This window comes from Hemicordylus capensis, chromosome 2 (genome assembly GCF_027244095.1).
Source record: "Hemicordylus capensis ecotype Gifberg chromosome 2, rHemCap1.1.pri, whole genome shotgun sequence".
In the NCBI taxonomy this organism is placed as follows: Eukaryota; Metazoa; Chordata; class Lepidosauria; order Squamata; family Cordylidae; genus Hemicordylus; species Hemicordylus capensis.
The window spans coordinates 6,743,904-6,771,091 of NC_069658.1; the positions used below are offsets into that span (position 1 = coordinate 6,743,904).

At 46.8% G+C, this 27,188-nt stretch overlaps 1 long non-coding RNA gene across 2 annotated transcripts in view; it reads right to left on the bottom strand.

Annotated features, from left to right (window-relative positions):
• The window catches only part of LOC128342783 (uncharacterized), a 51,142-nt gene extending 24,700 nt beyond the window's left edge, over positions 1-26,442 (bottom strand). Inside the window, exons 1-3 of one of the 2 annotated variants that reach the window (XR_008315173.1) lie at positions 26,305-26,442; positions 25,506-25,692; positions 8,130-8,954 (exon numbers count right to left, since the gene is read on the bottom strand). This is a non-coding gene — a long non-coding RNA (uncharacterized LOC128342783). Of the gene's footprint in view, positions 1-8,129; positions 8,955-25,505; positions 25,693-26,304 lie in introns of those variants that run through there. The other variant, XR_008315172.1, reaches the window with a different exon arrangement.
• Positions 26,443-27,188: the final 746 nt, after the last annotated feature.

The window sequence follows — 27,188 nt, forward strand, 5'->3', positions numbered from 1 at the left end:
CCAAGCAGTATTGCACAGGGCAGGGTATAACTATTTTAAATAAATAAAATAAATAAATATGTCAGATGCTGGGGGATAAATGACTGCAGAGGGTTAGAACCTTCATGCCCTACTTGTGAGCTTCCACCATGGAAGCAGGATAGTGGACTAGACAGGCCTTGGGGCTGATCCAGCAGGGCTCTTCCTATGTAGGATCCCACCGTCCTTTCCTTTCTAGAAATTTCCACACAGTTTTGGGCAAGATTATTCTAGATTGCTACCTGCCATCCATGTTTTTTAAAGGAGAAAATGTAAAGATAATGTCAATGCCGGAGTAAAACAAAGAGACATCAGGTGCAAGGGACATTAACCACCAAAGATAGGAATCACAAGGTACCTATTTTGAATAAATGTTCATTGGCTCATTTAGCTTTGGAATTTGCAACATACATCAAAAGCAGGAACTTGGTTCAGCATGCAAAGGTGCAAAAAGGGATTGGGATGTATGCTCAGGAGGTGCAGCTGATCCATCCCCCATTGACTTCCCTGGGTCTAAGCTGGCTGGCCCCAGTTGGCATAGCCCACCCAGAATCGTCACGGTGAAAGAAGGGAATCCAGAGCCGAGGGAGAGAGAAAAGAGCCCGCTTAACTTCCTTTGACTTTGAGAAGGTTACAGACAAGGTTGACAGTGTCAACACATCCAGCATGATTTATCTGGAGTTTTAGAAAGCTCTCAATAAAGTTCCACATGACAGGCATCTGTTTAAGGGGAAAGCTACAGGGATCTGCAGTAGGACATGATGGAAGTGAATAAAGGATTAATACACACACACACACACACACACACACACACACACACACACACACACACACACTCCGCAATGGCTACCTCACAGACAAGGCTGACCAGGCTGCGGTGGTTATTTTCTGCAGCATGGCTGTGTTCAGCTTGAGAGCTGAGGATTGAGATTCTGACATACTTGCCTAACCCAGGGGCCAGGGGACCTTTGATGGACTCTCCAAGTCCACCAGAGGTTAATGTGTGAAACAGAGATTAAAAAATAACAGTTTATGCACCTGAGTAAACACAGCCCACCAACCTCCTTGTTTTTACAATCCCAAGGAAGGAAGGAAGGAAGGAAGGAAGGAAGGAAGGAAGGAAGGAAGGAAGGAAGGAAGGAAGGAAGGATTATACTACAGGGCTCTAATCTGTCCCCCCGGCTCCATTACCACTCCCCACCACTCCCCCGCTTACTGCTGAACATGGGTGTGCTACTCCATACTGGCCATATTCCTTCCTCTATGTAAGCATATCAGCACAAGAGGTGTAGATGGTGCTGAGCACAAACATGCAGCCCCTCACCCTCTGCAGCCCAAGAGCACTTTGTTTTCCGGCTGGATGCTTTCTTTGTCCCCCTCACTCTTCTCAATTGCATGGGGAGACCAAGGAATTCCTTCCTTCCTTCCTTCCTTCCTTCCTTCCTTTATTTGATTTATATATCGCCCTTCCAGAATGGCTCAGGGAGGTTTACAACAGGATAAAAATGATTAAAATCAAATCAAACCATTTTAACAATGAAAATCAAAAATATAAAAACAGAATAGAATCAATTAAACATTCACACAACTAAATACCCTGGAAAACCAGGGCAGCCATTTAAAATAATTTAAAACAGTTTACAGTAGTTTAAAAACCCTGGAAGGCCAGGCCAAACAGATAGATTTTAAGGGCTCTCCTGAAAGACAGTAATGAATTCAAATTACGGATTTCTGCCGGGAGTGCATTCCACAGACCAGGAGCAGCTACAGAGAAGGCCTGCCTCTGAGTCGCCACCAAACGAACCAGTGGTAACTGGAGACGGACCTCCTCAGATGACCTTAACATGCGGTGGGGATCATGCAAAAGAAGGCACTCTCTAAGGTAACCTAGACCTAAGCTGTTCAGGGCTTTAAAGGTAATAACCAGCACTTTGTATTTTGCCCGGAAACATATCGGCAGGCAGTGTAGCTGTTTCAAGACAGGCATCATATGGTCTCTCCGGGTTACCCCAGAGACCAATCTGGCTGCCGCATTTTGAACTAACTGAAGTTTCCAGACTATGTACAAAGGCAGCCTCACGTAGAGCACATTGCAGTAGTCAAGCCAGGAGGTTACCAGCTGATGCACCATTGTTTTGAGGTCATCCTCTTCAAGGAATGGGCGCAGCTGTCAAATCAGCCAGAGCTGATCGAAAGCACTCCTGGCCATGGCCTCCACCTGAGATACCAGGGTGAGGCCTGGGTCCAGGAGTACTTCCAAGATGCTCACCTGCTCCTTCTGGAGGAAGTGTAACCCCATCCAGCACAGGAAGATCTAACTCACTCCTCAAATTCTGAGCCCCCACAATGAGTACCTCCGTCTTGCTTGGATTCAGCTTCAATTTGTTATCCCTCATCCAGCCCATTACTGCCTGTAGACAGGCATTTAGAGAATGAGTGTCATTTCCAGAAGATGAAAAGGAGAAGGAGATTTGGGTGTCATCAGCATATTGATAACGCCCAGCACCAAACCTCCTGATGACCTCACCCAGCGGTTCCATATAGATACTGGAAAGCATTGGTGACAGAATGGAGCCCTGAGGGACTCCATATAACAGATCTCATTTTGAGGAGCAACTGTCACCAAGCTCCACCATCTGGAATCTACCCGAGAGATAGGAGCAGATTCACTACAAAGCCCAACTCCCTAACTCCCCCAGGTGATCCAGAAGGATACCATGGTCGATGGTATCGAACGCCACCAAGAGATCCAGAAGAACCAGCAGAGTCACACACTCTCTCTTGGTTCCCCGGTAAAGGTCATCCATCAGGTTTATGATCTTAAAGTTCAAGACGATGTGGGGGAGTTACCTTAGACTGCATTGAAGTTAGCCCTCCCACTCACTCTCACAACATTTGACATGCTTTAGTGGGGCTCCTACAATCTTGCCGCCAATGAAAGCATAGACGCAAAGGGGAGAGCGAGTGCAATCACATCCTGGTTCTGTTTGTAAAATGTTGGAGGGTCTGAAACACTGGAAAATGTTTATTGCAAAAGCATTTTCTAGGAAGTGTGTGTGGGGGGGGAGAGAAGGCTGCTGGATATACTTTAGAGCTTGGACAAGATTAATTTGGAGTTAAACTGCCCCTAGACTTGTTATTGTTTTTACAGATTGTTGCAGCACTTGATCAAGGAGGAAAGGAGAAAATAAACTGTTGCAATGAAGCAAGAAAGCTGCTTCGGAAAACAGCCGGTGGGATGAGAATGCTTGAATGCAGCTGTGATCTGAAAGCCTTTGATATTAGGGGAACAGACAACAAATCTGAAACAGATGCCACTTTGGTCTTAAAACACCAGATTCACACACACATGCAAATACAACAGGCAGCTCAGTGTCATCATCAAGTGAAGCAGGACAAGCGGGTTGCTGTAAATTAGTGTGGTGGAGGAGAAATTGAGAGAGAGTGAAGGAAAGAATGGAAGAAAGGAAAAGTAAGTAAGTAAGTAAGTAAATAAAATGAATAAATTTAAAGAAATAGAAATAGAAATTTCACCTCTCATCATTCTGGAGTTTAAAGTTAACATTTGGAGTTAGACTTTGTTTACTCAATGAAATTGACGAGGTATGGATTCAGCACAGACAAGAGAAAATGCACAAGACATCACTAATGTATAGAATTCGCTGCCACTAGGCATGATGATGGCCACATACTTAGAAGCCTTTAAAAAATTTAGGCTAGTTCTTGGAAGGTAGGTCTACCAGTTACGGCATAGCTACATAGACCTTCAGTGTTCAGTGGCAGTATACCTTTGAATACCGGACACTGGGAACAGACCGCAGGAAAGAGCTCAACACCCTAGTTGTGAGCTTCTGAGAGACTAGACACTATTGGACCATATGAAGCTGCCTTATACAGAGTCAGAAAAATTGTCCATCTAACTCAGTTATTGTCCATCTAACACTGACTGGCAGCAGATCTTCAAGATTCTGGGTAAGGATCTTTCCCAGTTCTACCAGGAGATGCTGCCAAATATGAATCCCGGAGCTTCTGTATGTGAATCAGATATGTATGTATTTATCAATTTCGGCCCAAGGCCAGCATAAATACAAGAAAAAGAAACACAACAATAAAATGCATAAAACATTAATACCTTCAAATACCATATACATGACTAATTTCATTCAAATGAAACCGGTTAATCTGAAATGCACAGCCCGGCATCTCATGCCTCAATCACTCTAAACCGAATCTTGCTTGCTATGAAATTTTTTTTTGCTACCCTCCTGTAAATGTACTCTGACTTAGCAGTAAGCAGAAAAAGGACCTTGTCCCCATCAGAAGGGCAATTAGAATTGAAAAGAATTAATAGAGAGGAGAGAAGCTTTCCCCTTAATTCAGTATAAAATCTACATTTCAGCTAGGGATGGGTCCGGACCTGTCTGGAGGCCACTGTAAAGGCCTCCGGACTGTCCGGACCGGTTCGGACCTGGCTGGTCCGGTCCGGGTGGAGGGGGTTCCTTTAAGGGTGGGGAGGGTTTACTTACCCCTCCCGCTGCTTTGCCCCCTCCAGCGCTCGTATTTACTGTAGAAATTGGGGCGGCAGGATACCTCCCTGCCGCCCCTTTCCCCTACGCAATGCAAAAGGCTCTGGCAAGCCTTTTGCGCACATGCACGTCACGCGCGAGCTTCACGTCTCCCCGAAGCCGGAGGCCCGGAGCCTTTTGAATTGCAGAGGGGCAAGGGGTGGCAGGAAGGTATCCTGCTGCCCCAATTTCTACAGTAAATACGAGCGCTGGAGGGGGCAAAGAGGTGGGAGGAGTAAGTAAACCCTCCCCGCCCTTAAAGGAACCCCCTCCACAGTGCCGGACCGTAGCTGTGCAGTTCCGTGCACACCCCTAATTTCAGCATCAGATGTTCCGTAGACTCCACTTCACCATTCTGGCAGGGGCATAATCTTTGATCATAGGGCACCTTCCCGAAGTGTCCTTCCAATACCGCTGTATGTGAAGCAGGTATTCTACCAGTACTCCATCAGTGAGATTGGGGCTATTCCCACAATCAGGTGAAATTGGGCTAGGGGAGCCTAGCCTGATTTTGCCTAATCGTGGGAGTCACGGAGGCGGTTAACCTGCCAAACTAGCCCTCCCCTTAAACCGGAGCGAGCACTCTGGAGTGAGCTCTCTGCAAACCTGGATTTCAAAATCGTGAGTAGCCGTGCTGCAGCTCCATGCTGTGGCTACTCATGAGTAGACCCCCAGCTGGGAGGATCAAAAGCAGCCTCCCGGCTCGGGGGTCTCTCCAGTATGCCCTGCATGCTCACGCAGGGCATACTGTAGCTTCCGGGGGCCATGGGGCCCCCGATCCTCCCAGCCCCTGCCGGCTCCGTCACAGAGCTGGCAGTCATGTGGGCAGCTGATCCGGATGCCCAGGGCTGCCACCCTGCTCATGTGCGGGGTAAGCCTGCTCTCCCCGCTCACCCTCCCCAGGCGGGTCTCTTGGATTGTGAGACCCAAGGATCGCTGTCTCCTGTAAAGAATATACCAGCATAGCTACACCAGGGGCTGCTGTTAATGCACAGGAGCCTGTTCCTCAGAGTTAACGACTTTAGTATGTCAGCTTTCAAGTTACAAAGAACACTTCCTCAGAAGTTGTACTCCACTTAGTGAACAGTGTTTCTTCTTTTTTAAAAAAATAAAAAATAAAAAATCACTTATTAGGCTTGTTCACACAGTCATTTGAATCTAGGTTTAATGTGGGTTACCAACTAGGGATGTGCAAAAAATTTCGGGCACAGAACGATCTGTGCCCGAAACAAACAATTTTGGGTGATTCAGGGCTGAATCGAATCACCCCTGATGTCCCCCGATATTTTTCGGGCACGAGCCGAATCACCCAAATTTCGGACCTGAAAAATTCGGGTGATTCGGTTCATGGTTGATTTTTGGCAATTTTTTAAAGTTTTAGTGACTTTGGGGCAGTTCAGGGGCATAGCATGGGATCTGGGCAAAAGGAGTGGGGTGGGCTGGTAGTGCCTAATGGGTGCAGGCTACCACCCCAATTTCAGGGGGATTGGGCAAAGGGCTGATTTTTGGTAAATTTCTGAAATTTTCATGTCTTTGGGGCAGATTGGGGCATATTGGGGCAGAACGTGGGGCCTGGGGCAGAATAGTGGGGTGAGGTGGTAGTGCCTAATGGGTGGAGGCTACCACCCCAATTTCAGGGCGTTTGGACAAAGGGGTGATTTTTTGAGAATTTTTGAAGTTTTAGTGACTTTGGGGCAGTTTGGGGGCAGAAAGTGGATCTGCCCCAAAAGAGTGGGGTGGGGTGGTAGTGCCTAATGGGTGGAGGCTACCACCCCAATTTCAGGGGGATTGGGCAGAGGGCACTACCACCCTACCCCACTATTCTGCCCCAATATGCCCCAATCTGCCCCAAAGACATGAAAATTTCAGAAATTTACCAAAAATCAGCCCTTTGCCCAATCCCCCTGAAATTGGGGTGGTAGCCTGCACCCATTAGACACTACCACTCTACTCCACTCCTTTTGCCCAGATCCCATGCTATGCCCCCGAACTGCCCCAAAATCACTAAAACTTTAAAAATTCACCAAAAACCAGGATTTTCCCCAATCCCCCTGAAACTGGGGTGGTAGACTCTACCCATTGGGCACTACCACCCCACCCCAAAATTTTGCCCCTGGGCCCCTTTTTACCCCCGAATCGATTCAGATTCGGATTCAGATTAAATCCGAATCCGAACCGAATCAAGGGTGATTCGGGTGACCCAGATTTGGGCACAAAACAGAACAGGGATGATTCGGTACGGGTCCGAGCCGAATCATCCGAAAACCCGAATTGCACACCCCTATTACCAACATTGAAGTATTGTGTGAATCCATGCCAAATCGACTGATGGCCTGAGATTCCCACTTTGGCATGGATTCACAGAATCACACTAACGTTGGTAATCCACATTGTGATCAAAAACAGGGGGTTAGGACAATGTTTACCCCCTGGAAAGTGCCAACAAAATAAACCCCAAAGATATTGGTATGGGTGGAGTCTAAAAGTCCAGTGTGGCAGAAGGATTGGTACCCAGGATAGGTTAAGATGGGGGGGGCAGCACTTTGGGTCAGAATGGGGCAGAGACCACCCCAAAGCTACCTGTTCACTTGAACAGGTGCACAGATAACAAAATAGTAAGCAGCAGGTGGGGGGAGGGGAGAGAACACTTATGTCCTTTGATTTTCTGGCAAAAATGTAGGGTTTTTTGCTTTTGGTTGGTACCCCTCCCTCATCAGTCCTCTAAATATGACATGCCTCTTCAAAAACATTTGCAAGCAGAGAAGAGGACAGCTGGAAGTCGAAAAACTGTTGGCAAGCCATGTGAATGTGGAGATGCACTGAAGCTTCATGTACACATTTTGGCTAAATTAGGATGTCATGCAAAACTGGAGTACATGGGGCAGAGGTTAGAATTCTGCTATATCCGAATGTGTGCAGCTGTGGTTTTGAGCCCCCAAAGACTTCAAGTTTGCCTTGAAAAATTCCAATCTGAACTTTGGGTTTGCAGCAAGGTTCACCGCTGACACCTGAGGTCTGGCTGCCAAAGCATTACATCCAAACACAGATGCCACCATAACTGCAGTTCTGTGCAGTTTTTGAAACAGCAATCATAGAAATGGCAGCAGAGACCCATCTGGGATCACTCCTGCTCCATGTCTGTGGTGCTTCTTGCTGGTCACCTCTATGATCAGCAGCCCCGCCCCTCCTGTCTCCAGTGCAGAAATGCTGTTGCCCAGCAACAGGGATGCCACCACATCCCATCCCAAGCTTGTCAGCCTGAGAAGGGGCAAAGTTACCCAGGGTTATTCCCTCTCCCCTCTCAGTTTCTTGGTCCCCTCTCCTGGTAAGCAGGAGGAAAGGGAACAGGATGACATGATGGATACTAAGCACTTGGCTCCCCAAGAATGAAGTGACAATGATGTATGTTCACAAGCACAGATACTGCAGGTGGCAACATAAGCTGAGCACCCCATCACAGCATCAGGAGGGAAACAAATGGCTAGGGGAGGGGGTGCCCAGGGTTTGGTTTAAAAGGCAGCCTCAACCAGGGATTCTTGAGCAGCCAAATTTTATTTATTTTCACAGAAAACTTGGGGAAGGGGGACCCAGCCCCTTCCCCTTGGGGGGTACCTGTGCAATTCCTAGGCTTACTCATGAGAAGCGTCGGGCAGCAGGATCATCATTGCCCCAGTGAAAGGGGCGATTTGACATATTTGATGACAGTGGAAGGTGATCCCAAGCAGACTGCTCATTCAGGAGAAGAACCATCTGTGGGGATAGGGATGTCGGGCAGAATCACAAATAATGTGTGAAGACAAAACAACCCCTTCTCCACGGACCCCTCTCTCATGAGAGTGTCAGACCATGGGGTCTCTCTATCGAGCCAGGTTGAGCTTTACAGGAAAGCTGCTGGGATGGGTACCCCGGCAACTGCTCTCCCTGTCTTGGAAACTGCTGCCAAGTAGCTGTCAAATTTTGCTCCCTGCCAGCCCATGTGTACATGTGCACCCTTGCTTGTGCCCCCAAACAGTGACCCCACTTTCCTTGGGGCACTGGAAATCGGGACTCCCCTCTCCCGCGATTCCCCAGGAATTGTTCTTGACAACCCCCACTTCTCCTGAAATCTCCCTAAACTACCTGGAAATAGGTGCAACTATCAAGGACATATTTGGGGGGTGACAGAGAGGGCTTCTTGAATAAGGGAACGTTGTCAAAAATTGCCACTTCTCCACTACACCAGTGCAGCTAGTTGGGATGGTCTGTTCAGCCGCTCTCTTGCTGCACCAGTGCTTCCTTCAGTATTCTAAGTGAGTCTGCTGAGTACAGAAGAGAGTGGAACGATGACCGTCAGTTGTGAAATGTCATGGGCCCTATGCCTCCAGGTTCACACTGAAAAAGAAAAACAAGGAATTTATATTGTGGCATTCATGTTGCATGACAAAATTTTATTTGTGTACACCTTTACCATACCTTTACCATATTGGTTCCTAAGCTGGTAGCCCTATACCAGGAATTCTCAACGTTGGGTCCCCAGATGTTATTGGACTTCAGCTCCCATAATCCCCAGGCCCAGTGGCCTTTGGCTGGGGATTATGGGAGTTGAAGTCCAATAACATCTGGGGACCCAACGTTGAGAATTCCTGCTCTATACCACTTGCCCTTTCTTCTCCCTGCTTTTCTGCTGCCTTATCCTTGCAAGGAGATCTGCTTGTGTGCCTATCTACACGTGTACCAGACGCACCACCGGATAAGGATAGGTAATACTAACCTTCTGTCCCTCTAAATATCCTCACCCCTTCTCTTTCCTCTCCATTTCTGCATCCAAGCCCTTTCTACAGCAAGCCTTAAGTTGATTTATTTACAATTTGCACCTTTAGCTAAATTCCTCTTAGTGAGATTCTTGGTAAGACTATTAATTAAGAGTGTATTGTCTGCCTACCTAATATTTTTCTTTTCCTGTAACCCTTTATCCCTAAATAAATCTGCTGCATTGCATTTACGTTTCCTCATTATTTCCAAAAGCAAAACCCTGCTCAGATTAATACTGTAATAGACTGCTCCCCCATAGATGAGCTGACTCCCCATGGTAACCCCCAAGTATAGTTTGAGTGTCTAGCCACCACTCTGGCGTAGATCTTTTAACAGCACACACTCATCTCCTACCTCACTTTTATTCTGGGTTTCAAAGCAAGGCTATTTGGAGGAGTGCCAGGATCAGGAGTGCTCCTGGTGCTTCAGTTCTACCTGGGTTAGCCCTGTCCTACCCTGGTAGGTCTGGTAGGGTGGACGACCATCTTGCTTGTATTAACACAAAATAATTCCAGACAGACCAAGAGCTCTTAACAAAGCAACATACACACTCAATATACAGTATGTAGCTGCTCCAACTAGGGATGTGTGCAAATCGATTTGGGTACAAATTGATTTGTGCCTGAATCTAGGTGATTCGGGTGATTTGGAGACAGAACAAATCATCACCCCTGTGTTCCATTGGCTAGATCTGAGTCCAAATCGAATAATGCCAGATTCTATTTCAATCAATTCAAGATTCGAATTCCTCCTATTAATTCCCCCAGATCCCAGCTTTCATTTTGTTAAAAAAGCTAACCTCTAGCCCTTGCAGAAGTGGAATTATGGAGCAAAATAAGTGATCACTGTTTTTCAAGTGTTTGAATTCTTTGGTGTACAATAACTTTTCCTCAATGAATCCCTATGAGGATTCATAACACACCTTCATTTCTTCTTTTCATTTTGACTGTCTTTGGACAGTGCCAACTGTCAACTGCCATGTGTCAGCTACACCCCCCTCCCACCCACAAGGCAGTGGGGCACTACTCAGTTTATGTTCTAGGAATTTTTTCAAGTGTTTAGACTCTTTGGTGTGTAATAACCTTTCCTCATAATGAATTCCTATGAGGACTCATTATACACCACAGATTCTATATATCTCAAAAATTCCTAAAATATAAACTGAGTATCCAGTGGCTTGCGGGTTAGGGAGTAGTTGGCACATGGGATGCCACTAATTACCCATCCCCACCCGCAAAGCAGTGGGGTCAAAATGAACAGAAGAAATGAAGGTGTGTAATGAAGACACCAAATAATCTAAGCATTTTGAAATTACTAAAAAATAAACTGAGTACCCCAGTGTGTGCGGGTGGGGGAGGGTGGTGTAGTTGACACAAGGCAGTTGACAGTTCACACTGTCCAATGACAGTCAAAATGAACAGAAGAAATGAAGGTGTGCAGTGAATCCTCATAGGGATTCATTATGAGGCGAAGTTATGATACTCCAAAGAATCCAAACACTTGAAAAACAGATACCACACATTTTGCTCCATAACTCCATTGCTACAAGGCCTAGAGCTTAGCTTTTTCTTTTTTGGAAATGAAAGCTGGGGATCCCTGTTAAGGTTAGGATAGGGCAACTTTGAATCCACATTATTTCCTATAGTGGAAATATCAGTCAGCCAGTCAGTCAGTCAGTATTTATTATGGTCTTTGACCAATATCAAAAAATCTAAAACAAATGTAAAATTTAAACATAGCCATATTGATAACATATCTGTACACTGGATCTAAAGGTCAGCGAGCAGAGCACATCGAACTTGTATTGCAGAACAAAGGAATTTCACAACAGTGTGTGAAAGATGGCTTCACATCTCTTAACAAATATTTGACATAGAATTCATCCGATTATCCTGGCAGGTTATGTAAAACAGGGTTAATTAACCGTCGTCTAAGACCTATGTAAAAGACACACCATAGGAGCACAGGGGCAACTGACTCGATCTCCTCAGAGTTACAGGGATGATATCTCTGCTCAGCTGGAATTCTGCTATATCTGCCAGCCAGTAGTTCTGAGGGGAGGTCATTCATACAGGACCTCAAGAAGGCCCGTCTATGTTTAGGGAAGTTGAGGAAGTAGAAATAATCTGCTGGGTGAGTTCTCATCCCATCACTGAGCAGGTGGAATGACCAAGATGTCCTCAAAAGGTCATTCTGAAACTCAGTAGCCCAGATCCTTCATTTAATAAGTTCTTTGGCCCTGACCAATGGTGGAAATATACACAACTAGTAACTTTAAGCCCGTTAAATTAACGGGCGCTAGTAGTCCGCTATGCGTCCCACATCCAAATTGAATCTGGGGTGTTTCAGATTTCAGGGTGTTTGTCCAGATTTGGACAAAAAATAAATCAGGGGTGATTTGATTCAGGCAAAAATCTAATCAAAAAAATTGATTCATGCACATCCCTAGATACAACAGCTTGGCAGATTCCACGTATTCCAGTAGAAACCGAACTGCAGATTCACTAAATAATTCAAATATATCTAACAATTATCCGTCCCCTCATGAGTGCCTCCACTAAACAAAGTACATAGAACGATCATTGTGAACCATCAGGATGGTCTCTCAGGTTGCTTGCGTCTCTTCTCTGGAAAGGGCCGGTGCCCGACTGGCACACAAACCTGAGACCTAGCAAGTTCAAGGAAGATGTCTGGCTGAAGCAAGGCTGCAGAAGCAACCATTTGTTTCCCATGATCAGTGCAGCTGAAGTGGACCCGGCCAGAGGCGTAACTAGGGAAAATGGCGCCCGGGGCAAGCACTGAAATGGCGCCCCCCGTGCCCCCAACATACTACATTATACTTAGGTTTTTCCTCACAAGCGCCCGCCGCCGCCGGCAAGCCAGGCCACTGACTGGCCGCCAGGCACCAGCAAAGCAATGGGGGGGCGTGGGCGGCGTGGAAGGGACAGCTCGTGGGGGAGGGGGTGCCGACGTGCTCCCTTGACTGCTGCAGCGCTGCTGCACTGAGCAGGAAACATTTGTATTAACAAAAAATTAAAAAAATTTTTTGTCATGGCGGCGCCCCCCACGTGACCAGAAAAGATGGCGCCCGGGGCACGTGCCCCCCCTGCCCCCCCTATAGTTACGCCTCTGGACCCGGCTTCATTCTCAAAAGGTTGTGAAAACGTAGTTTTGGCAGCCCACATTGATGTCCCCACAGAGTCCCGCCGCTGATCAATAGGGTGGCGGCAAATCACCCCCAGAGAGACATGAACAGTATATGACTGTTATGGGAGGAGAGCTGGTCATGTGCCAGCAAGCATGAATGGTTCCCTTGGCTAAGCAGGATCCACCCTGGTTTGCATTTGAATGGGAGACTACATGTGAGCACTGTAAGATATTCCCCTTAGGAGATGAGGCTGCTCTTATCTGGGAAGAGCACCTGCATGTTTGCATGCAGAAGATTCCAAGTGTCCTTCCTGTCATTTCTAGATAGGGCTGCGAGAGACTCCTGCCTGCAGCCTTGGCGAAGCAGCTGCCAGTGTTTGTAGACAATACTGAGCTTGATGGACCAATGGTCTGACTCAGTAGAAGGCAGCTTCCTTTCTTCCTGTGACAAGGGACCTGTTCAGCTATGGATGGCTATGGATGGACACCTGTTCGGCTATGGATGGCTATGGATGGACACCATTTGCTTGGCCTTATGTAGACACATGCCATAACAGCCTGGCCCACTTGCAACTGGCGGCACACATCATCCCCTGTTCCAGCCCCTTGCAGACTCAGCTGTTGATTCCTGACATGTTTGTGCCAGTCAGGTTTCCACAGCAGTGCTACTCCCAAGTGCTACACAGAAGGGGGTTTGTGGCCAGCAGAGTACCAGCTGGCAGCAGGAGCACACAGCCACTGCTGGTGCGTTTGGTTGAAACCCCACCTCCAATTTCAAAACGTGACCTCCCTCTTTCACTCCAAATTTGGCTCCACCTTAAAATGAACACAATCCAGCATATTACAGGAGATTGAGTATCTATCTATCTATCTATCTATCTATCTATCTATCTATCTACCTAGTACATTTATATACTGCCCCATACAAAAAATGTCCCTGGGTGGTTCACAATATAAAACCATTAAAACATTAACATAATTAAAACAGTCTAAAATGCAATAAAAACTGTAAAACCAGAGGTTAAAAACTATAAACTATAAGGCTGACTAAACAGGTATGTTTTTAGGTCCTTTTTAAAAACACTCAGAGAAGGGGAAACTCTATTTTCATCAAGAAGTGTGTTCCAGAGTCCTGGGGCAACTGTAGAAAAGGCCCCGTTTTGAGTTGCCACCAACTAGGCTGGTGGCAACCACAACCGGACCTCCCCAAATGACCTTAATGGGTGCTGGGGTTGATGAAGGTGCTCTCTTCAATACCTTGGGCCCAACCCAAGATGACATAGAAACTTTGGCAATAAATGATGGGGTGGGGTGGGGGTGGGGGATGAGGTCAAGAAATTACCCTTGGCTGTCTGAGCATGCCCCTAGTTTCATCTGTGAAATGCTGGGTGGTTGGGCATGGGCTCCCAACCTTCAGACTACAACTCCCATCAACCCCAGCCACAACTGCATAAGGATGATGGGAATTATAGTCCAACAACAACTGGGGACCTGAGGCTGGGATCCACTGGGGTAGGGAATGAACTTACATGGCTGTTTGAAGGCGAATGCAATACCTCTCCCCACCAAAAAAAACCCACCCCCCACACATTGAAAACAGTTTGCAAATTCAAATGGTCACTGAAGTTCTAATTGCCAGCATAGCGACTGGCAGCATAACTACTTCCATAGCTACTGATTAAAACTTTTTAAAAAAAAACACCCCAAAACATTTCTGCTGGCTCCAGTCCCTCCCAGGCCCACCCCCCCAATCCTGACCCCTGTTGCATCTACATTGAAATAAATAGAAAGGATTTTTTTTGGCGGCGGGGAGAGTTGCCTCAAATATTCCACAAATAAACTGAACATATAAAAGTGAACATTTTGCATAATAGTCTTCTGAGAGTTCTTAAATCTGTGTATATACACTGTTTAAAAGTAAATTAAAATGATTCCTTAATGAAATACAAATCAGGAGTCCCTGGAATACCTAATCATTTTATTACCCATGCAGTGAATTTTTAATGCCTGCTTCCACCTGATTATTTTTGATATGTCTGTGTTGTAAATTAAAAGCTATATAAATCATTAATATGTTGATATAAAGATCAGCGAGTTCCCTACGCTCTGTTTGACTCATTAGGGCATACAATATCAGAGTCACCTTTCTCCTTCTCCTATTATAAAGATTCCAGATTGATTTCCGTGCTGTTATCTGCACTGTCCTGTGCTTGAAATATACCATTGGTGCTTTGTTTCTAGATATTATTCTGAAACCACCCCATCCCTCTTGACCCAGAAGCATTTCCAAGATGAGCTGCAAGCAAAATATGTCACAAGCCAGATGATGTCCTGCTCAATGGATTGGCCACTAAAAACAGGCAATTACAGTCCATTGGAATGCAGGTCAGACCTGCCTGCTAAGATAAGGGTTGAGTCCAGTGGCAATAGTGCAAGGATGTTATGCTGGCCAGAGGCACTGTCAGGAGCTGGTACTCCCAACTAGTGTCACACTAGTGCAAACAGATTGGCACTAGGGCAACAAGGTAATGTGCCTCCTGCTGTGAAACCTTTTTGGGGGGGACGGTTGCACAAGAAAACAACCTTGGGCATCCCCGTGGCTTGCAAAATGTGATTTTCTTGCACTGGCACAATACTGCTTGTTGCACAAGTCAGCGTGAGAATGGAAATGTCCATTGTACATGGATATGTTCGATGCTGCCTTATAGGGATGTGCAGAAAACTCGTTTGCCCGGTTCAGTTTAAATACAAACTGGGTTCCAACTGAACTGGATTCAGACCAGACTGGGTATGTTTCGGTTTCTGCATCCCTGAACTGGGGGCCCAGTTCAGTTCAAATTTGAACCGGTTCAGGACCAGTTTTGGGGTGCCGTGTGCCAATCAATTTGTTTTGTTTTTTTAAAGGTTTCTTTTACCACCATTGAGGGCTTCTTCAGCCTCGGGGGGTGCTGCCATGGCCATGGGGGGGAGGGGTCTCTGGAAGCTCCCCCTCCCCCTTCCGGCTTACCCACTTCTCTCAGTGGGCCAAAAATGGCTGCGGTGTGTGTGCAAACAGTGCCAAATGAGCTCTGAAACAGTCCAAAACAACCTAACCCCACCATGTGGCTGCAGCAGCACCCCCTGAGACCACAGAAGCCCTCAGTGACAGTAAGTTAAAATTTTTAAAAACAAATGTATTGGCACCTGGCACCCACAGACCAGGCCCAAACCAGCCGGGAGGGTTCGGCATGACCTTGAGCTGAACCGGGCACAGTTAGGTTTGAGGTAAAACCCTTGAACCGAACCAGTTCAAGATTGAGCCAGTTTGCACATTCCGACTGCCTTATACTGGACATTGGTCAAAGCTATATGTGATGGTGGCTGATCCTCAACTACAGGATGGGCTCCAATTAAAGTGGAAAAAGGAACATTGGGGCTTACCTGTGAAGTGTCCTTTTCACCGTAATTGGAGACCATCCAGCCCCACCCGCAGAAGTCAAAGATCAAATAACAACAACAACAATAAATCATCATCATCATCATCATCATCATCATCATCACCACCACCACCACAAATACTAAACAGAACAGGCCTCGGATACCAAACATCTAAAACATCAAGTCAAATCAACCATCTGCTGTACATGGACGATCTGAAGTTGTATGGAAAGTCCCAGTCAGAAATTGAATCACTGCTAAAGACTGTCCGTATATTCAGTAGCGATATAGCAATGGAGTTTGGACTAGACAAGTGTGCTGCATTAATAATGAACAGAGGAAAAATAACAAAAACAGAAGGAATAGAACTGCCCAATGGAAGCAAGATCAAGAACCTGGAAGAGAAAGAACATTACAAATACTAGGGCATTCTCCAGGCTGATAACATTGCATTGGAAGTGAATACATCCGGGGAGTTAGAAAAATCCTCAAGTCCAAACTCAATGGCGGGAACACCATACAAGCCATCAACACCTGGGCTATACCTGTTATCAGATACACTGCAGGAATAATAGACTGGACCCAGGCAGAGCTAGAGACGCTAGATCGTAAGACCAGGAAAATCATGACCATCAATCATGCTCTGCACCCCCGCAGTGATGTCGATAGGCTCTACCTCCCTCGCAGCTCAGGTGGAAGAGGAATGCTGCAAGTCCATCAAACAGTAGAGGAGGAGAAAAGAGGCCTTGAAGAATATATCAAGGACAGTGAAGAAGATGCACTTCAAATGGTCAATAACATTTTTTATATCATCAAAAATATAGGCTGTTCCCACTAAATTTGCTTTTTGTAACTGGCTGATGGTGATTTCTGTGGCCCCTATGTTGTTTTGGTGCTCTTCAAGTTGTATTGGAATTGCACCTAAGGTGTCAATTACCCCTGGGATTATTTTGGTCTTTTTCTGCCACAGCCTTTCATTTTCAATTTGTAGATCTTTGTATTTTGTGATTTTTTTCTATTTTTCCCCCTTCTATTCTGCTACCCCCTGGTATTACTATGTCGATTATTTTGACTTGTTTTTCTTTCTTCTCAACTACAGTTATATCTGGTGTACTGCTTGACAGATGTTTTTCTGTTTGTAGTCAGAAGTCACATAATATTTTATTTTTGCATCTTCATTTTCTACAACCTTTTCAATTTTATGGTCCCACCAATTTTTGGCTACAAGTATTATTATTATTATTATTATTATTATTATTATTATTATTATTATTATTATTATTTCTTGTTTACACAGTCAGACAGGTGTTATTGACTTGTTTGTTTTATCCAAACATCAAGTCCTTCCCAAGGACCTGGGATGGCTGGATTTTATTGTCATCATTATCATCATCATCATTATTGGTCTTTGACTTCTGTGGGTGGGACCAAATGGACTCTGATTACAGTGGGAAAGGACACTTCACAGGTAAGCCCCAATGTTCCTTTTCCCACTGTAATTGGATCCCATCCTGTAGTTGAGGGACATACCAAAGCTCTGGCCCACATAGCCCCTGGGTGGGAAGCAGAAGTGTTCTAGACAACTTGTTGGAGTACTGTGCAGTCAAGGGCCGCCTGCTCTGAATGGAAGGCTGGGATCTTATAAAGTTTTATGAATGGAGAAATGGAGGCCCAAGTCGCTGCTTGACAGATGGCCTGTAGTGATTCCCTGGCCGAGAAAGCTGCTGATGTGGATGCACTTCTCGCCGAGTGTGCTGTGTTGCCCTGCGGGACAGGAATCTCCAGTGTGTTGTAGGCCCTGATAATGGTGTACCTTATCCATCCGGACAGCGTGACCTTAGTCACCTTGTTTCCCATTGTCACATAGCTGAAGGACATGAATAGTGATTCCAATTTTCAGAATGGCTTAGCTGTCATATGTCTGTGCACAGGGCTCTTCTCACATCCAAGGTGTGCCATGCCTTCTCCCTTGGGTGTGCCAGCTGTAGGCAGAAAGAGGGTACACCACCGGCTGAGAGTGATAAAAGATCGAATTGACTTTTGGCATGAACGTCGGGTCCAGGTACAGTATCACTGCCTTCTCCTGGAAGATGCACAGCTCTTTCTGCACCGAGAGAGTGCCAGGTTTGGAGACCCTGCATGCGGAGGTGATCGTCACAAGGAATAGACCTTGCCCATGAGTACCCTGAGTGGCGCCTCTTGGAGGGGTTAGAAAAGGGGTCTGGTGAGTGCATTGACACTTTTTGATTTTCCTGGGTGGCGAAGAGGTCCACCTCTGGGTGTCCCAGAGTTCTGGTTATCATTTCAAAGATTTCCAGGCTCAGGGACCAACCTATGTCCTGCTGAGCCAGTCCACTCTGTGGTTTGAGCTGCCACTCAAGTGTTCTGCTGTAAGGGATAGGAGGTTCTTCTCTGCCCACATGAATAGTCTGGCAGATTCCCGCATGAGCGCTTTCAACCTTGTTCCTCCTTGGTTATTCACATGTGATTTTGCTGTTGTGTTGTCTGTGAGGATGCACACATGGTGGTTTTTGATGCGAGGTAAGAAGTGCATCAACATGAGGCATATTGCTTTGAGCTCTAGCAATTTGATCAACTTTTTCTGTTCTTTTGGGTGCCATCTCCCCTGCACGAAGTGGTGTCGGAGGTGGACTCCCCTCCCCCCTAGACTTGCATCTGTGGTTATTGTGACTCTGGCTGGCATGCTGAATGGGAGGCCCTTTGCCAGGGCCCTGGATCTCCACCAAAGAAGGGAGACCCGTACTCCCAGGGGGACCCGAAGAGGTGCCTGCACATGTTTTGTCATCTCGTCCTGGTATGGTAGGAGAAACCACTGAAGGCTGCGGGAGTGTCACCTGGCCCATGGTGTGCACTCTATGCATGCTATCATGCACCCCAATAGTGTGGCCAGTGTCATGAGATGGGCTGAGCCCTCTCTCAGTATTGTGTTGGAGAGTCGGACTATCTTCTCCCTCTGTTCCAGAGACAGGGAGATGCACCCCTTTGCTGTGTTGGATTGCCCCCAGATGCAGAAGCCTCTGCATGTGGTTCAGGTGGCTCTTTTGATGGTTCATCACAAAACCATGTTCCTGAAGGATTGCAAGTGTCTGTTGCACATCTCTTTAGGCCCTCGCAAGTGATCGTGACCTTATGAGCAGATTGTCCAAATATGGAAGGATGCACACACCCCGGGTTTTCATGTATGCAATCAGCGCTATCATGATCTTTATGAAGACTCTGGGCACTGAGGAGACGCCAAAAGGCATCACCCTTTACTGGTAGTGGCTTCTGTTGAAGGAGAACCTGAGGAAGTGCCGATGGTCTGTGTGGATCAGGATATGCAGATAGGCTTCTGACAGATCCACGGAGACCAGGAATTCCTGCTTCCTTATTGTCTCCTTGATGGTCCTGATGGATTCCATTTGGAACTAGAGCTTCCTGATGTGGCAGTTCAGGGGTCTGAGATTCAGCACTGCCCTCCAAGATCCGTCCTTCTTTTGAATCAAGAATAAGAGAGAGTGAACTCCCTGCCCTATCTAGGTCATAGGCACTGTCTCTATTGCACTGATCTGAAGGAGGTGCTGGATGGTCTGTGACATTTGTGTCCTCTTTTCTGATGACCTGGGCACAGGCATGGTAATGAATTTGTCTGAGCGGGGGATGAGAACTCCAAGGACAGGCCCCTCGAGATTGTCCGGAGTACACATTGGTCAGAGGTGGCTGCTGACCAGGCTTTCCTGAAGAGCAGGAGCTGGCCTCCAATTGGAGCAGAGTCATTGCTTTCACTTTTAGAAGGAAGTGGAGTGGGACAGTTTCTTGTACGACTGGCGATCTGTGCCTCTGGGCTGTTGCTGCCAATGGGCTCGTCTTCCTGTTCTTTAGTTAGAGAGTATCTGTAGTCATGAAAGGAAATGCTGGAGGAATAGTTCAGTTGTCTGAAGGCGGGGCAAAAATTCCGGTAGTAGGGCTCATTCCTGAATGCCCTGTGGCTTTCCATCCAGGTGGTTGGCATCATCTTCTTCTTGTCCCTAGTTTCCACAAGTACTGGTTCCAAGGAATCCCCGAACAGTTTGGACCCCTTGAAGGGTGCTGAGGCAAGGTTCAGTTTTGACTTGGAGTCCACCTTCCAGGGCTTCAGCCAGTGGCAGCGCCTAACCGCTACTTCTGAGGACATGGCCCTGGAGGCCTGCTGGATGCAATCCAGACTGGAGTCCACCATGAATGCTGCTGCCTTAGCCATCTTGTTGATGCCTTGGCACAGCTTGGCGTTCTTGGGCAGGACCAGTTGGCCCAATACCTTGGCCCAGAGGACCATTGCCCTGGCAAAAACCGAATTCGCTACCGCTGCCCTGATTATGTTGGTTGAGGCCTCATGGGTCTTCTTGAGGAGTGACTCAGCTGTGCAGTTGGGGTGTCTACCACGGGAGGAGCAAGCATGCTGGATACCTCCTTTGGAAGAGTGTATAACTTGTTATAGAGGTGAGTCATTGACTTATATGAAAAGGGGGTATTCCATTGCTCAACATAGTAGAGAGGAAAAGTTGGGAGAAAGGGACCACAGGCATTGGATGTGTAGGGGAAGACCTCTTGGTTCGGGCCCTGGTTGGTGGCTGGGGTCTCCAGTGGGGCCGCCAATAAAACCTTCAACTCAGTTGCGAGGAAGAGGCGAGTGGAGTGCGCCTCCTGCTGGGGTATCTCCTCCTCAGAAATCCTGCCTTCTTCTGAATCAGAGGAGGTAGTATCTGAGTTCCCCGGGTCCTTGGGTTCGGGGGTGGGGGGTGGGTGGGGCCGCTTTGCTTCAGGCCCCAGTAGGTGGCACTGAATCCATCCCCTCCAGGTCCCTGGGCTGGGGGGCTGGAACTGAATCTCCACTCACCCCCATGAGGGGGGTAATAATCTGGGTAATAGGGCATATGGGGGCCCACTTAGGTGTTCTCTTCTTGGGTCTACCCTCTGGGGATGAGGAGGGAGGGGATGAAGGAGGGCAGTGGTGTCTCCTCTTTCTAACCATGGGAGTACGGTCCTGAGGCGACAGGAAAAGCAACTCGCGATTTGGGAGCTGTGTGGTCACGCAAGAATTCTGGGCTGTGGAACTTCCTGTCAAAACTAGAAGCACATAAGGAAATACTCTCAACTACAGGATGTGCTCCGATTATGGTGGGAAACTGCTCATTTCACATGTGAAATGTGGGAGTGCTGTTGCTTGCTTTTGGGAACTGACATGATTTTTAAGCCCACTTCTGTCTAAATGAAGGTCTACGTGCTTTCTCCTGCACAATATGCATATCTGTAAAGCAGTAAAGTGCATCATGCAAGTGGTGTCACTTCATATATCACATTGCAATCTGTCCTGCACATTTCTCTCTCTCCCTGAAAAACAGGTGTAGAGGTTAAGCAGGTGTCTGAAATGAAGTCAGAGAAATGTCCCTGGAGGCAGCAATGAAGAGGTGACATCTATTTAAAAGATTTTGGGGCTGCTCTTCAGGAAATATGATAGCTGGCATTCAGATTAATGCTGCACAAACCAAGGTGTGCACACACACGAACGCTATGTCACTGAGCAGATGCTCAAAGTTGCATAATCTCTTGCAGTCTTGGTTGTCTTGCGGAACAGGGATTGTGGATAGGATTGCTTTGCATTAGTCTCTGCAACAGATGTGGACAGTGGAAGAGATTTCACAGCAGGAACTTTTTCAGATGGTGTCTTTTCCGTGACTTTACTTTGGGAGGGTGGGTGTGCGTTCACATATCAGCTAGATTTACTCTGAAGTCCATGTGATATTTCAGAGAGCACTTCATACATGATTTGGGTTTTTATCTCCGTATTGGAGCCACAGCCCACCATTTAAGGCACATGTGCTCAGTAGCCAGTCTAAATGCTGCACTTTGTAGCTATAGCTGCTCACATGCCTTAAGGGATTCAGGCCCCCTTCACCACTATACCCCGTAGCCAGGAATAGTAGGCTGAGAGGCCCTGAGAGAATGGCCTAGGGCAGAGGTGGGCCAAATTCAGGCAACTGGGAGCTGCACCTCCCACACTCCGAGCCTTGGTATGAACAAATATTTATATACCGCTTTTCAACAAAATTTCCCAAAACAGTTTACATAGAGAAAACAATAATAAACTAGCTGATCCAGTGCAGAGCATCTGCAATAGGGATGTGCGAAACATTTCGGGTACAGAACGATCTGTACCCGAAACAGCCAATTTCGGGTGATTCGGATCTAAACTGAATCACCCCTCTGGCCCTCCGAAATTTTTTGTAGCCGAACCGAATCACCTCCGTTTCGGCTCCGAATATCTGTTGTTTCGGATTTTGACGTCTAGTTGAATTTCCCGACTTTTTGCCTCCAACCCCACACCGCTCTAGGCCACCCCTTTCCCCCTGACATGAAGCTATACACCCTCCATTATACCTAATGGGGGAAAAACCTTAAAAATGCGTAAACTTCAGAAATTCACAAAAAATCAGCCCTCTGCCCAATCACTCTGCAATGGGGGAGGTAGCCTCCAACCATTAGGCACTACCACCCCACCCCACTCTTTTGGCCCAGATCCCACATTATGCCCCCGAACTGCCCCAAAGACACTAAAACTTCAAAAATTCACCAAAAATCAGCCCTTTGCCCAATCCTCCTGAAATTTGGGTGGTAGCCTCCACCCATTGGGCACTACCACCCCACCCCACTATTTTGCCCCTGGGTCCCATTTTTTAATCCAAATCGATTCAGATTCGGATTAATTCGGAGCCGAATCGAATCAGGGGTGATTCGGATGGACCATATTCGGAGACAAAACAGAACAGGGGTGTTTCGGTTTGGATCTGAATCGAAACACTGAAAATCTGATTTGCACACCCCTAATCTGCAACCCTAGTTTGCTGTCACAGCCTCCCCCCAGCTACTTTTTTGCCTGCCCACCTCCGCCTGTCTTCTCCCCCTGCCCATCTTCTCCCCGCCTATCTTCTTCTCCCCCCACATGCCTGCCCTCCTCCTCTTTTCCCACCCACTGTGATCTTCTTCTTTTACGCCGCTCACCTGCCTGCCCCCACTCTCTGCCTGCCCACCTGCCAGCAGGCCAGCCAGCTGCTGACCATGGCTACTTGGCCATCTGCCTGCTGGTCATGGCCACTCGGCTGGCTGCCACCGGTTTTTTCAGCTAGCCGGCCACCACCACCGCCACCATATTCTTTCTCTGGACCATCCCATGGCTGTCCGGCAGCTCTCTGAACTCTTGCAAGAGCTGTCACACATGGCATTAGCTATGGGTATGTCTTAGAGAATTGTATATACAGAAGATCAATAAAATGGGATCAAAGCATTTCACCTGTGAGCCTGTCCACCCATGTGGACATGTGTACCTTTACATGTGCCACAAAACAGAAACCTTGCTCTCCTTGGGTGGTGGGAAATTGGGGCTCCCCTTTCCCATGATTCTCTGCAGTGGGAGATCTGCATATAACACAACGCTGGCATGAACCAAGGAATTTTGAATAGGAGTAAAGATCAGTCCATGCTCTGACACATGGAGTGTTCATTTACCATTGAGGGTGGCGGGTGCAAACAAACAGGGGCCCCTTTGTCAGATTAGCTCAATGCATGAAAGTACAGTCCTATGGAAGCCCAAGCGTGTGTACCCCTGTGAAGGAATGAGGCCTAGACATCCTGGTTTTTTTTGTAAATAAGCTCACATAAATGAATTATAAACTTTAAATATTCTTAAATCTGCATTGTTGTACATAGGATTTCTGTGCTTTCAAATCCTTATACATGAAGGTGCAGGGTCAAAGGTTCAGTTGTGTTTTTCTGTTTCACTTTTGGTTTTGGAAAATCTGTCAGTTGGACTTTGGAGGGGAAAATGATTTTAAGTTATGGAGGGAAATTTGTTGAGTTTTGATTGGCTGAACTAAATAACTGATGGGATGGAAGAAGTGTATATATTGGGGAAGTTTGAGGGGGATTGGATCAGTCTGAAGCTGACTGCTGAAAGGAGTTCAGTGGAATTGAGGAGCTTCAGTTGGGTTTTGGAGCTGAGTTTAGTTGAAGAGCTACTGGAGTGGAGCTGCTGGAGTCCAGTTGAGTCAGGCTGAGAGAGTCTGTAGAAGAAGAGCCGGCAAAAGTCTGCTGGAAGAAAAACTGGAGAAAGAAACCTGGGAGGGAACTGAGCAGAGAATTGGTGGGTGCTGGAGACTGCTGGAGTTGCTCAGCCAATAAGCCCAGGACCAAGAGCTGAAATCACTGAAAGTGGGAAAGTAGCCAGGCTGGATTGAGCCCCAGACCTGTGCAAGAGTCCCCTGAACATAGAAGTCTGCCCAGCCAGCCAGAGGAAGAAAAGAGAGACTTTGAAGGAAAACCTTGATAGAACTGTTGGAAGTGAAGGACTCTTCTCTGTCTCATGTCTCAGTGACAGAGGGGGACAGATTATTGAGTCAGCGGGCTAGAGTGGTCAAGACATTGGTCATCCCTTCTCTTTTGCTCTGACACTATTCTTTTGATATGTAGATTGCTACTCTCAGGGACTTCCTTCCTGAAGCTTCCTCTTCCCCTTTCTTCCTTGCAACACACAGGCTCCTCTCTCCCTGCACCATGTGTGCAGAGATGCAGAAACCATCCATCCGCCTCCAGCTAGCCAGCTAGATTAGAGACGCTATCTCTCCACTTTACTATCTAGAATGGAGTTCACTAATAAAGACTCCTTATATTGATTTGAAACTTTGAACTGGCTCCAAGTTTCTTTTACTCTCAGCATACACGCATGCCTAGGCAGACTCCGGTGTGTTGTGCCTCACTGCACTCTGTTGTAATAGAAGGGTATCTCTTACCAGAGAGAATTCCCAACAAGAACTGTTAAAAAGCCTACAGCTTATTAGTTACCATGACTCGCTCTGTAAGTATTATTTTGTGATTTTCTGTAAAATAATGGCTTAATCGGAACTTTTGTTTTTAGTAAAAACTTGCTTGTTAATATAGTAGAGCTTGTTGATTGTCTCTACCCCATGCCTATAGGCCTTTCCATTCTACTAAGGTTTGGTTTGGGTTTTTTGAATTCCTGGAAGGGCTGCTGCAGTGGACTCAGCCTTACCAAAAGCCCACTTGGTAGCAGCAGTGAAGGAATCAGGAGAACCAGAGGGCTGTTCCACACACTTGTTAGTCTGGTGGGATAGCAGGGTCTTCTAGAACCCCAGTCATACTCCCCAGTAGACTGGCCCTCTCATGAGAGTGTACACACACTGGCAGCAGCAGCCAGCAGAGCAGGAGTGTGGTTTGGTCTGCAAGGACTGCTTTGCCAGGGTGAGCCATTGCAAGAATATCCTAGGTCACCTAGGCCAGACCTAGTGAAGTGTACCTTTTTATTTTCATGCAAGAACAATGGGAGAGACCCATTCGGATGAACCAAAAGGCTCTATGATGCCAGCATGCTGTCGTCTTAAGAGCTCCTCTCTAAGTGGTTGGTGCAATGATATGGGTACATTCCTCACTTTGTGTTGTACAGATATTGCATTTGCCTTCATCTAGATCTTATCTTTTAAATGTATGGCAATGCCAGGAGTATCAGCAAAAACATACCTTCAGGAGTTGTGCAGATCAGGAAGCTGGAGAAACAATCAGCAGCAGCAACAGTAGAATGCAGCAGTTCAGGAATGTAGGCCCAATGAAGCATTGAAAGGAAGATGCAGGAACTTGCACAAGCTTTGCAGGCTCACATGCAGAGCTGTTTCAAAACTTTGTTGCCAAATGTTGTATAACTGCTTTCCTTGTAAACACAAAGACATCTTATTATGGTTTAACTAAGACTCTATTCAGAAAGCAACTCAGTTTTTTCTCCTTCTCCTTTCCTCCCTTTTCGGTCTGATTCCACACACCCCATGCTCTCTCTCTCTCTCTCTCCAGGATGCCCACTGGGACAAACGTCCAAACAACAAAATATCACTAGACAGAATTCAGTAGCCTCCCCACAAAATGGGAGAGGTAAAATGGTGCAGCCAGCCCATCAGATTTGCAGTATTAGCTGGGAGGAAAAGGGAGGGAGAAGCGAGCCCAAATGCCTGGAGACCAACTTCAGGCAATTCTGGGAGCTCCCAGTAGCTCCTGGGTGTCCTAGTGCTCACCTCTGCTGCAAGGGAACATCTCTACCAACCAATGCTGATTGCAAGCTCCTTGGAGAAAGAATTTGTTGTTGATTTTGCTCTTTTTAAGTTCCATCTGTATGGCTTGTGCTCAATAATGATAACATAATATACTCTTATTCCCTTCCGCTTACTGGCCTGGCCAAGTCTTTCTCTCTCTCTTTGCCTCTGTGCACGCCTGTAACTGAGAGAGCTGTTTTATGGTTCTGAAATATTTATGAAATAAATATTCTCCTTACCACATGCCTGGTGTTGCTTTCTTTCTTCACTTCCCCAGCTGTTTTGTAATGTGTCCAATTAAGTTGAACTCCAATTTGTCTCATAATAGTAATAATAACAACACTTTTCCAGAAGGAACGAGGTGTCCCCGAGGAGTGATATTTTCCTGTCTCTTCCCTCTGGTACAAAGTGTTTGCAGAACATTTTGTAGTGTTTTTTTGCCTGCACAATGCTGTACCGACTCTGTCTGAGCTATTAAAAGGAGTGACACACAATGTTCTGTCTTCCTCTTGCACCCTTGAGTGTTGACGAGAAGTATACCCAAAAATAAAAAGAATGGGGGTGTTTTAAACAAAGGCAACTCCCAGGGAAGTATTTGATTTCATAGTGCAGCTGGGAACCCTCAAACGCTCCGTATTAATGTGGCAAACGGTCGGAAGTCTCTGCAGTCCTTTATGCACTTGGTTTCAGCTAGTTGCTTCCCTGTGAGCAAATGTAGTGTGAATTCCATGTGGGATGCGAGTTGCTCTCCTCTCCTCTTGTATGATAATGTGAGAGAGCATCTCAATGAGGGGCTGAGCTCAAACAACTCCTCTCATGTCAGGCTCATTTCCACCCGAGGAGACCAGAGGTGGGGCTGCTGCCAACCAGGGATAGAGGCACAGGGCTGGAACAGTCAAGGGACAGAAGGGTGGGGTTTTGAAGAATGCCAGGGCTGTGCAGGGGCATTAAAACCAAGCCAGGCCACTAATGAGGGGTGGTGTGGTGGGCCGAGGGCTCAGGTCCTTCTAGAGAGAGGCTGAGCAGAGACCTTGGGCTGCCGTTATTTTATTTATTTATTTAAAATATTTATACCTCACCCCTCTAGTGCAATACCGCACGGGGCGGCTTACAACAATAACAT